Source organism: Sceloporus occidentalis, unplaced genomic scaffold (genome assembly GCF_023333645.1).
Source record: "Sceloporus occidentalis isolate IW3139 unplaced genomic scaffold, rSceOcc1.0.p SCAF_212, whole genome shotgun sequence".
Classification (NCBI taxonomy): domain Eukaryota; kingdom Metazoa; phylum Chordata; class Lepidosauria; order Squamata; family Phrynosomatidae; genus Sceloporus; species Sceloporus occidentalis.
The window spans coordinates 111,829-125,209 of record NW_028317192.1 but is presented as its reverse complement, the minus strand read 5'-3'; positions in this window follow the sequence as shown (position 1 = coordinate 125,209).

The following is a 13,381-nucleotide window of genomic DNA, read 5'->3' as shown; positions in this document are numbered from 1 at the left end:
ATTGATTGAGACCCTAAGGATCCAGGATCTTCTGATACAAAAGATGGATACGGGTCCTCCTCATCTTGCTTCCCAAAGACCAAGTTGCGCTGAACCAGATCAGCTCACGATTTAGTGAATAAGCCCCACAATCTCGAATAATTGCCAATTAAACACACAATATTGTACAGATTACGGGCACTCTCCAGGGACAGTATGTATTAGGCGTGTGCACATGTAACACGTCTGTTAACGTCAACACAACACGGAACCCCTTTCCACTAAATAAGGTTTAATAAATTAACGCCAAGATATTCAATGGAAATAAATATATATTAATAACGCGCTAATCACAACTTATCACCAACCACCAAATGATGTAAATTCATTCTTTGGGGTCAAATTAATATGCAGGTTAATTAATAAATTTAACACAAAAGCTGATTTCCGTATTCACAGAAATAATATAAAAAAAACTGTTTTCACGGAATATACAACCAACGTCTTAATAAACTAAGTATTTATCATACACTCCTCCCATATATATAGAGATAGATAGATAGATAGATAGATAGATAGATAGATAGATAGATAATAGATAGATAGATAGATGATAGATAGATAGATAGATAGATAGATAGATAGATAGATAGATAGATAATAGATAGATAGATAGATAGATAGATAGATAGATAGATAGATAGATAATAAGTAGATAGATAGATAGATAATAGATAGATAGATAATAGATAGATAGATGATAGATAGATAGATAGATAGATAGATAGATAGATAGATAGATAGATAGATAGATAGATAATAGATAGATAGATAGATAGATAGATAGATAGATAGATGATAGATAGATAGATAGATAGATAGATAGATAATAATAGATAGATAGATAGATAGATAGATAGATAGATAGATAGAAAGATGATAGATAGATAGATAGATAGATAGATAGATAGATAGATAGATAGATAATAGATAGATAGATAGATAGATAGATAGATAGATAGATAGATAATAGATAGATAGATAGATAGATAGATAGATGATAGATAGATAGATAGATAGAGAGATAGATAGATAGATAGATTATTGTATTTGTTACTGAACAAATAACAAATTATTTACAATTCCAAAATTCCAAAAGGAATAAATGACATTATTTTTCATATTATGGCTCATCATTTATAAGGCATCCACAATCCACTTTATAATGACAGTGAGTGACAGCGGATTTATAACTTTGCATTTTTTTAACCCAGAATCCCTCTCATTTTTAAATATAAAGTTTAGGTTATTAGGAGTTAAGATTTTTGTTAATCGCATTTAAGATCCATTAAATGTGCTTAAGCTACTTAATGAATAAAATAAACACTAAATGTTGTACGATTACAATATAATATCCACTAAAATATTGCAGTGACCCCTAATAGTGCAGATTTACACCCCCGCCCCCGAAAAAAGTATCAAAATTATAATGAAGCCTAACTCCCAGTAACAAATAAAATAATAACAATAATAATAACAACAGTAATAATAATGATAATAATAATAATGATAATATACGTCAGACTGGGTGTGCTTCCAGTTTGTGCTGGGTTATACTGGTGGCCAGATGCTGGGTTGTTGTGATTGTATAATGGGGGCAGTGTGTGTGAGGCTGGGGCAGATACACTTTACACAATCACAGCTGCTCTCATGCCTCTGCATGTGACATTATACCCCAGCACATGGCCAGTAACCCTGCCCTAAAGGGTTAATCTCCCCTAAACCCTACTAATAAAACTTCACACTGGACCTTTAATTAAAGGGCACCCCCATCACCCCCCACAGCAGGGCATCCTAATAATCATAACACAGGGGGGGGCATTATCTACCCTGGCAGTGACAGCAGGGTGTCAAACACACCTAGACTAATGCACTGGCACTCAAGGGGTTACAAAGGGCTATAGATGCAGCCCACGTGCCCCAAGACCGAGATAATCACAGCAGTGACCCCGGCACGGGGGGGGGGGGGCAGATTCTGTTATCACCCAGGGCAGGGCAGATAACGTGATATAACCCAGCACACCCTGACATGTTGCCCCATCCGCACCGTTAAGGAGGGGGTCAACCCAGCATAGAAAGGGTTAATCGGAGGCTAAAAGTGAACAGTTAAATATCCTGCGCAAAGACTCGCCCCCATTGCCCCTCTGTGGGGTATTATTAACCCCGGACACACATCTTAATGAAGCAAAGCAGACAACACCAACATCTGCCCCCTCCCATGCCCCTGGCATTTACTTACCCCATCTGTGGGCGGGCGCTGCTGCCTCCGCAGGGCTCCGGTTCTCGGGGGTCCCGGCTCTGACTCATGGCAGCCCCGGGACTTCTCGGCGGATCCCGGCGGCTCCGATCCGCTCCACGGGCTGGAAAAATAACCCCTGTCGGGGAGAGACTGGCAGCGGACTGCCCCCTTAGCCCAATCCCACCCGGGACTGCCCCACTACTCTGCCCGCTGCACCGGGACTGCCCCCCAGAGCCCACCCGGAACTAACAACTACCACGGAATGCCCACTACAGCCACTCCGACCCCGGAGCCCACTGCCAGCCAGCACTGCCCCCTACACCCGGGACTGCCCACAATACCCACCCGGGACTGCCCACTACACTGCCCCCTGCAGCCCGGACTGCCCCCTAACGTCCACTCCCACCTTGGATTGCTTTCTAACTGCCCCCGGTATCACCCGTCACTGCTCACTACTCCCCTGGATTACCCCCTCCTGTCCCTCTGGTATACCCCATAAACCCCATTCCCACCCAACCGGGCTGTGCGTACTACCCCAGCACCGCATCCTAATCTGCCTCCACTACCCCGCTGCTGACTCCAATCACACATGAGAACTACCCCTTATACTCAGAACTACCCCTCATACTTTGTCAGAACCCCAACCCCGCCGGACTGCCTCTCCCCAACCCAGGATTACACCCCTGCTAACCCCAAATACCCCCAGACTGCTCCACCTACACTACCCCAGTTCTGCTGCTACTAATATTAACCCTAATACCCATTGTACCAGACTATCACCTAATTCTTTAAAGGGTTAACCCACCATTTAATTACAAATATCAGATTAAAAATACATTTTCCAAAAATATTTTTTTTTTACCCCAGTTGTAGTTTTTGCCCCATAATATAATCTTTTCAGGCAGCTGCATATCAGCCGTTTGTATGATTCTCGCTCTGTTATCTGACCCCCGATCTACTAAACCCCCCGACTCCTTATCATACTGCCTGTGGGGAACAATAGAATGGCTCAGTCTTAATGACCCAGCCAGACTCTCTGACTACTGAAAGTCTATGGAGGAACGAACTTCATTAGCATCGCCATAAAGCATCAGCTCAGTGTGGTGTTTGAGTCAGGAAATTATTACCATATACATCACTGGGGGGTTATATTACTGTATACAGTGCTGGGGGTCATATTACTGTATACAGCGCTGGGGGTTATATTACTGTATACAGCCCTGGGGGTTATATTACTGTATACAGTGCTGGGGGTTATTACTGTATACAGCCCTGGGGGTTATATTACTGTATACAGCGCTGGGGGTTATATTACTGTATACAGCACTGGGGGTTATTACTGTACACAGCGCTGGGGGGTATTACTGTATACAGCGCTGGGGGTTATATTACTGTATACAGCGCTGGGGGTTATTACTGTATACAGTGCTGGGGGATTATTACTGTATACAGCGCTGGGGGTTATATTACTGTATACAGCGCTGGGGGTTATATTACTGTATACAGTGCTGGGGGATTATTACTGTATACAGCGCTGGGGGTTATATTACTGTATACAGCGCTGGGGGTTATTACTGTATACAGCGCTGGGGGTTATATTACTGTATACAGCGCTGGGGGTTATATTACTGTATACAGCGCTGGGGGTTATATTACTGTATACAGTGCTGGGGGTTATTACTGTATACAGCCCTGGGGGGTTATATTACTGTATACAGCGCTGGGGGGTTATATTACTGTATACAGTGCCGGGGGGGTTATATTACTGTATACAGTGCTGGGGGTTATATTACTGTATACAGCGCTGGGGGTTATATTACTGTATACAGCGCTAGGGGTTATATTACTGTATACAGCGCTGGGGGTTATATTACTGTATACAGCGCTGGGGGTTATATTACTGTATACAGCGCTGGGGGTTATATTACTGTATACAGCGCTGGGGGTTATTACTGTACACAGCGCTGGGGGGTATTACTGTATACAGCGCTAGGGGTTATATTACTGTATACAGCGCTGGGGGTTATATTACTGTATACAGCGCTGGGGGTTATATTACTGTATACAGCGCTGGGGGTTATTACTGTACACAGCGCTGGGGGGTATTACTGTATACAGCGTTGGGGGTATTACTGAGGAGTGGGGGGTGATATAGAGAGTCCGTAGGGATTTATTGGGACGTCGCCTGAATCAGAGATTTATTTTAAACCCGTCTTTAGTTAGCAGCGACTGACATCACTTTTCTGCCCCCCCCACCCCTCCCAAACTGTCGCCATTACCCAGGAGCCCCCCCCCCCCACTCCCTACTTAGACCCATCAGGTCTCTTTTGGGACAGAGCAGTCAAGGAGTGAGAGATTAGACAGCCCCGTATCCCTCCCTGACATGCACTTGTCCTGGTGATGTCTTCCAGACCCGGTGTGATGTTGGCAGTGTCTGGGCAGGACATGCGCGGCGTCAGATTTCCCAGTTGCCGGCCCCATCCATTAAAATAGAGCCACACCGCTGGGGGTAGACAGCAGCTACGGTTCCCATACATACGAGGCTGCAGTCTCACCGTGCGTCCGTCAGAGTGTCCTTCACAGCAGTCTCCATCGTCCGTTGGCAGAGTCTCTTTTTGTTTATATTTCTCTTTCTATTTTCTTTCTCTTATGTTTTGTTTTTTTTGCAGCAGCATAATTGGAAGGGGTTAAACTTCTGCTTTCTAGCAAAGATATTAATTAACTAGATAAATAAATTTTAAAAATTAAATAAAAAATTAACAAATAAAAAATAAATACAAATAAAACAATACAATTTAAACAAAATAAATAAATAAAATAAACAAATAAAACGATAAATAAAAATAGAAATGTAAAATATATACACTGTGTAATGTGAAGGTACTAAAAATCTTATTATATTGCACAATATTATTATTATTATTGTTATTATTATTATTATTATATTACATAATATTATATTATAATATGTTGTATTTATTCCATATGTGTTATTATCATATTTTATATTCATTTATTAGACACAAAAAAAGTTTGCCAATTCCATTTTTAGACAAGCAGATTTAGATTCCGGTCTCTTGTTGTAACTTTTCTCCTCCTTTGGAATAAACTCCTGCACTTTGTTAAATCCCTCTGTGTTTTTAATTATCTTTTTTAATGTTTTATTAATAATTGCTGTACATTGGGTTGCTTGGATGTAAGTTTTTTTGTGTTTTTTTGTTTGTTTTTTTTAAATAGTAATATGCTTGTGTAAGAATGAGGCCTCAAAAGCTGTTTTAACCAGAGACTCTTTCCCGGAAAAGTTCTTGCCCTGCAGCATGCATTATCCATAAGCATTCCAGATAAAAAATGGGACTCCAGGCTTATTATCTTAGAAGTGTGTTGAGGTGCGTCCTCACAGAGGCAAGGTGTGCACGGAATCGTTATTTGATTATTATTATTATTATGATTATTATCTTCCAGCTATAGCAGGCTGTCAATCAGACTGACTGCCGACGGCGAGCCGCAATACGTTACCCCGAGCAAATTACAAAGCGACAGGTAAGAGAAGATTGTTCCGGAATATGGCGCTGGCCGTGCATTGTTCGCATATGTGAAATTTAACACGCTGCGAGTCAGAGTCCTAAACATAACTGCCGTCCGTACGCGCTGCCTCGGCCCCAGACTCGGCCCCCGACACGGCAAACAATCAATATATATCTCCTATATATGTGTCCTGGCAGAGAAATGAGCCGACGGTGCTGGACCCCTGTCCCCGGGAATGATAATCACATCAAGTAATGATCCCGGTTATATCACAGCTGGAATCCCTGCTTGAATACAGGTGACTTTTATCACAATATCTTTACCTCCTGACCAGTCACGGTTTCCATAACAACCTTCATTAGAACCAGTTGGTTCCCAGCATCAGCGAGTCTCTGCAACAGGATCGGGTTGAGTCTGAACTGGATGGATTTGTGTCTTTTTTTTTCCCATCCTAATTAATTACTTTGTTACTAAACCCATTCATAAAATCCTTGGGATCCTCATTCTCAGCATCGCATTTAACCCTCTGCGGCACGTTCAGGACTTGCTAGTTTTATCTAGTTTCACATATAGTGGAAGCTTATTGTAAGACATTGAGTTATATAGCGCCATCATATACCACAGCGCTGTATATCAGGCACATGAATGACACAAATAAATAAACATCCTTAGAAAAGCGAGACAACAAGCAGCTGTGCTCTGCCTGGCCGTATTAACCCTTTTTACCCCTCGGTCGCTGGGTAATTGACCCGGAGAGAGACGTCTCGTATACAGAGGATTCGGACTCTCTGCTAACCAGACAGGTGACCTCGTCGGAGAAATGACCCCCATGCGACCTTTCAGCATCTTCCTGTCCGTTTAGTACTCAAGCGTCAAGTCCTTACCCCTGAACACACAACAGCTTCTAGGGGGCATCACCAGGTTTGGTCTCGTTCCTTGTAGCCCCTTAGATGCCTTCCTAGTCATGTCTTGCTGTCTAGTCCTAATGCAGGGGTGTATGCTTTAAACGTCTGTATTAGCCTCTGCCATTTCTGCTGGGAGGCTGTTCCACTTACCTACCACCCTCTCAATAAAGTAAAACTTCCTTCCATTCCATCTCAGCCTCTGACCCTCTAGTGTTAGATTCTGGTCTCTTGTTGTAACTTTTCTCCTCCTTTGAAATAAATTCCCTCCTGTCCTTAATGAAACCCCTTTTTGTATTTAAATGTCTCTCCCATCCCCCCCCCACTCTCTTCTCTCCCTCAAGACAGACAGACTAAGATCCAGCTCTACATATTCTTCCCTGACCCTTGTGGTCACCGGACCGGACCCAGGGGTCAGGGCTTCCTTAGTTGGCGCAGACCAAGGGTCCATCTATAGACCCCTATAGCACCTTTGGGCACATCACCTGCTGTTTCTATACACATTATCGGGGCTTTTAGGGCTGTACAACCCTGCGATCCCCTCATACCCAGCAAACATTCCGACCTCCCAGAAAAGAGGGGCATCAATGGGAGGAAAGAGGGGCATCAAGGGAGGAAAGAGGGGCACGGAGGAGAAAAAGAGGGCATCAGGGGAGGATAGAGAGCCATCAGAAGGAGGAAAGAGGGGCATCAGGGAGAGGAAAGAGGGAAATAGGGGTTAGATGGCTCAAAGAAGGACTAGACCTCCTAATGAGGGAGAATTATGAGTCTTGTAGTCTGTTATTTGCAATAAAAGGGTTTTGTTCACCTTAAGACAAGCGCTTGGACCTTAGTAGTCAGACAGTCCTGTAGAACGGCATGAAATAAATCTTTTAATCTTCAGAGGCCAATCCTTGGGGTGACGCGTCTAAAGTCTGGGACTTTCCTCTTTATTCAATAATGTGAGACGCTTGTAAAACATTTTTAACAAGTGATTAGGTCCAAGTGAAACGCAGGATAATTCATTAGTCTCAGCGTCCCAATTCCAGATCCCGTCGGTTAAACCCTGAAATTAAATATCTTAAACCTTCACTTTCTCCAAAAGGGATGAATATGAGATTCCGTCTTAAAATAATTGTATAAATACGATTAGGCAAGGATTTTAGGTTTTTTTTTTTGGGGGGGGGTATCATAAAGTGTAATTCACGAGGCTTTTCCTGTAGAAACCGAAAACCCTGGCAAAAAGTGAAAAACCGCAGTCCCAAGATACACAACTTAAAAAAAGTCCCATTCCGAGGGTCCATAAATAGAGGCGATCCCAGTATAGAAATCACATAAAACCTAACGCTGAAATATTTCACATACGTAGCGTGCATTCAATATACAACACGCAATACCCCTGGGACCGACGAGTCCGCGGATCGCTTGCTCTCGAGTTCTCGCTCATCGTAAACAGATAGCAGAATGTTGGCTTATTTGATTTAATTTGGCCCCCGATGGGTTTTTTACGATGAAGCGAGACCCCACGTGTGTTTATTCTGCATTGTAACCGACAGACGCGTCTCTGGTCTCCTAAAAACACCATGACGTAAACCTGGCGGCTGGACGGGCCTCGGAACTCCAGGACTTTCATTGTCACACAACCAGTGTTATATTTATGGAGAAAGACGTTTCTGGCCATATTGACCTTTTACAGACATAAACTCCCCCGACTCCTTATCATACTGCCTGTGGGGAACAATAGAATGGCTCAGTCTTAATCACCCAGCCGGATGCTCTGAATAATGAAAGTCTATGGAGGCACGGACTTCATTAGCATCGCCATAAAGCATCAGCTCATTGCGGTGTTTGAGCCGGGAAAGTCACCCAAAATATCACATGACTGACAGCGACGGCGGCTCCAGGTCTGCAGATAAAGGGAGTTTATTGGGGCAAAATGAGATAAAACCAGGATTTTGTCAACATTACTGTATACAGCGCTGGGGGGTTATATTACTGTATACAGCGCTGGGGGGTTATATTACTGTATACATCGCTGGGGGTTATATTACTGTATACAGCGCTGGGGGTTATATTACTGTATACATCGCTGGGGCTATATTACTGTATACAGCGCTGGGGGTTATTACTGTATACAGCGCTGGGGGGGTTATATTACTGTATACAGAGCTGGGGGTTATTACTGTATACAGCGCTGGGGGTTATTACTGTATACAGCACTGGGGGTTATATTACTGTATACAGTGCTGGGGATTATTACTGTATACAGCGCTGGGGGTTATTACTGTATACAGCGCCGGGGGGTTATATTACTGTATACAGCGCTGGGGGTTATATTACTGTATACAGCGCTGGGGGTTATATTACTGTATACAGCGCTGGGGGTTATATTACTGTATACAGTGCTGGGGGTTATTACTGTATACAGTGCTGGGGAGTTATATTACTGTATACAGTGCTGGGGGTTATTACTGTATACAGCGCTGGGGGTTATATTACTGTATACAGTGCTGGGGGTTATTACTGTATACAGCGCTGGGGGGGTTATATTACTGTATACAGCGCTGGGGGTTATTACTGTATACAGCGCTGGGGGTTATATTACTGTATACAGTGCTGGGGGTTATTACTGTATACAGTGCTGGGGGTTATATTACTGTATACAGCACTGGGGGTTATATTACTGTATACAGCGCTGGGGGGTTATATTACTGTATACAGTGCTGGGGGTTATATTACTGTATACAGCGCTGGGGGTTATATTACTGTATACAGTGCTGGGGGTTATATTACTGTATACAGTGCTGGGGGTTATTACTGTATACAGCGGTGGGGGTTATATTACTGTATACAGCGCTGGGGGTTATATTACTGTATACAGTGCTGGGGGTTATATTACTGTATACAGCGCTGGGGGTTATATTACTGTATACAGCGCTGGGGGGTTATATTACTGTATACAGTGCTGGGGGCTATATTACTGTATACAGCGCTGGGGGTTATATTACTGTATACAGCGCTGGGGGTTATATTACTGTATACAGTGCTGGGGGTTATTACTGTATACAGTGCTGGGTTATTATCACACAGGCGGTGGATAAACGTCAGACTCTTATTGGTAAATAAACCAGCCCTGTGTCTTCGTGCAGCGATACATTTAATTAAAGGAACGGCCCCGCATTCCCGCACAGGGGCTGAAGGGTCGCAGCATGTGGCGCATCCTTTTAACCAGCTTTATTGAGGCTTGTGTGCATATAAAGGCATTTCAGAATAATGGGGGGGGGGGTGATTAATTATAAGTAAAAAAGCATTATGGTCGCTAATATCTGGGATCTTGTTTTCCGTTATTTGCCTTTGATGAGAATGAAACATTGAGAGAAGCTTTTGATCAGAGTTTTCCAGCCTCAGCCAAGTAATTTGATCAAAAGACGCGTGAAGCCGGACATCTGCCGGCCCTCGTCATCTAATTACTAAGTGTGGGAGCCATGGGTCTCACCAGATACTTTGTAGCTTGTAAAAGGAGAGACCAAGAAAATAAAGCATAATGTATCAAGAGGCTTACAGGGCGGCAGCAAATCCAATCACCCCCTTTATCCGCAGAGAAACCCCCCGAAGATCAATCTCTTTTAATGTGATACATTACACCAATCAGTGCCTGTGTTTGTGTCACATGACAATAAAAGTATCCCCAGTAAAAAAAAAATGCAGAGAAGTTTTCCGTGGTTATAGAATTATTTCAGTAAAGGGTTTGGGCATTTAGACTCCATAGACTTTCATTAGTCAGAGTGATTAAGACCGAGCCATTCTATTGTTCCCCACAGGCAGTATGATAAGGAGTCGGGGTGTTTAGTAGATCGGGGATCAGATAACAGAGCGAGAATCATACAAACGGCTGATATGCCCTTATATTTAATATAATATATATATTTTAGATTTTAGGGCAAAACCCTCAACAGATTTTAAAAAAGAAAACAGAGCGATATTTGTGAAAATGTAATACGTTGAATAATAAACAAAACCGGTGAGATTTCCCCTTTTTAGGTTGGTTAGATTGCCGTACATCTTAAAAGCTGCCCGTCTATTTTGCCAATAAACGGGTGATTATACTGATCACACCCAATCATAAGGGCCTACATATAAGGAGAATTCATATATATATATACCGTATATATAATATATATAAAAAAGGTACCACCAGCAGTAAATAATAATAATTATTACAAATATTATTATTATAAATATTATTAATCATTTTATGGCTGCTCCCGTGGTATACACATAAGATGGGTAACCAGTTTATATATATATATATATATATATGGGTCTGTGTGGGTATTTGGGCCCGGGGTCGGTGCCGTTTTCGCCCTGTGCTGGGTATAAAGCAATCGGTTCTAAAAGGTTACTCTTTCTAGCGAGCCCCGGCAGGGAACGCTCACAATCGGGGAACCTTATCTCCAATGTTTATATTCTTTCATCGCTTTCCCCCTAACCAAATTCTGTCACTTTTCAAAACCTTGACGGTTTGCCAGAGGAGGTGTTAGGGGGAAAAAACATCTCTAAGACTTCAGCTCAGGGCTCGGCGGTCTCAGTTTCAGAATGCGGTTTCAACTGTCTTGGTTTATCAGTTTAATAGCCTCCTTGTAAAATGCTGACCTTTCAGATGACAAGAACCAACTTTCTTCTCGCTGACAACCATTCAGTGCAACTATCCGACCCCACTAGACCCAGAATAACGCAGCCGCGCATGGCTAACGCACGGAATCTGTACATTTAAGGCACTCCGTAAGGGGCTGTTCCCTGTATACAGAAAACACTCTCTAGCGAATAAACCTTAGCAGATCCGTCATTCTATTCTCTCCTCTAAGATTTAAGCAAATAAAAACTACACCAAAACGTATAAGAAGCTTTTTGACTTCCTATGGCAACAGCCTATTAGTGCCTGATTTTTTGTCACGTGACCATTAAAGCAATCCCGGCCCAAATGATCAATGAGACAAAATTATATTTGGTTTGAGGATTATTTATGGGAAGGTTTTGGTCGTTCAGAAAGTACCGGGAAAGTGGGAATGACGCTTCTAATGCTACATTTAAATACAAATGTGTTACATTTAAAAATATAAAATAATTATAATAATTATACAATAATAATAATTAGAATAAAATAATAAAATTCATAATAGATATTTTTTACACGGTTTGCAACTGAAGCTTTGAAATAACTATATAAAAAATAAACTGTTTTAAAATATTTTCAATGGGCTTTATTTGCTCAATATAATTGCCATCATCAGATTACGTGTCACCGGCGAAAAACTACGGTCCTACGTAGGCAGACATCTTTTTTTTTCTCATCCGAGGCAGCTTGAGCACGTTTTTTTTAATGCTATATAAAAATCAATTTATTAAATAAAAATGTCTGTATAAATGCACATTACAGGTGAAGTCAGCAAGGGTTTTTTTTTATAGAGAATTTCAGTGGTAAATGGGGTCCTCTCCCAGCGGGATTTATGCCTCGTCCTTATTCTGTCATGCAAGAAGTGAAATGAGAAGAAAACGGATACATTTTTAGGAGTAAAAAAGATTCCTTAAAACTCTAAAACTTTAAAATGTTTTTTTTATTCTTTCGGTGGAATTCAGAGCAAAAATGTTTGCTTGTTTCTCGATTCCAGTGAATCATTTCAGAAGACGGCTGGATCCAGCACCGAGCTCTACACGGAATACAGAGCTCATTTGTTTTATGGGGAGCAGCGATGTACCCCAACGCTACACAATACTTTACAATGCAAACGTTATTAAAAGGTATAATCTCCAAAGTGTGCCCTTCTTTCAGGTAAAAGGAGTATGTATCTTGGGAGAGCCGTGTTAGTTTCTGTAGCGTAAATACAGAATAATACCTTTTTATTTAACATTCCATTTTAAGGACGAGCTGTCAGGAGCATCAACCTCCCTTTCTCACTAATAAGAACCGTTATTCTGTTCCGTTAACCGGTCGATAATTCATACAAAGTATCATTTTTCCGGAGCTGTAGTAATCGAATGTCTGACACCGAACGTGATGCGGACACGGTTGTCAGAGACCCCCCCCATCGTCTTTTGGTCAAGTATTAGGGACTCCAAGTTCCCGAAGAGACAGACAATAACATTTGCCAGATTTATGGCCAGTCCAGTTGGCCTTCAGTAGACCCCCTGCTCAGTAAATCATGACCTTGGCCGTTAAACTGCCTCCCGTCTAACCACGTCTTGATGGTCCCCCCCCCCAGGAAGGGACCCTCCTGCACATGTATGTTCACTGCCGCACCTGTTCCCCAACACGTTACTCGTAAAAACAGTCTTTTCCATGACTGTCGCACCATTTTCCACGACCGCCCCACATTCCCAGCTGCAGCACGTGATTGCGCAACACAACAATGCGGTCATTATGGCCGAGGAATGTTTAGAGCGCGTAGGAACCTTTCAGCATTCAGCCGAGTAACACGCCGGACAGCAGAAAAATAGAATAGAATTACACCCAGTAAACAAAATGAATCATTCTCTCATGCTGTATTCGCACGAAAAGCCGGGGGATCTGTGGCTTGGCGTGCTAGGAGTTACAATCCTTCGCAACTGGAACATCAGCTGTTGAACTTGACCCACGTCCCTTTAACTCGTATTGCATTGAATCAGAAGTAACTCAAGTCCCTTCTGTATTCATGGTGCG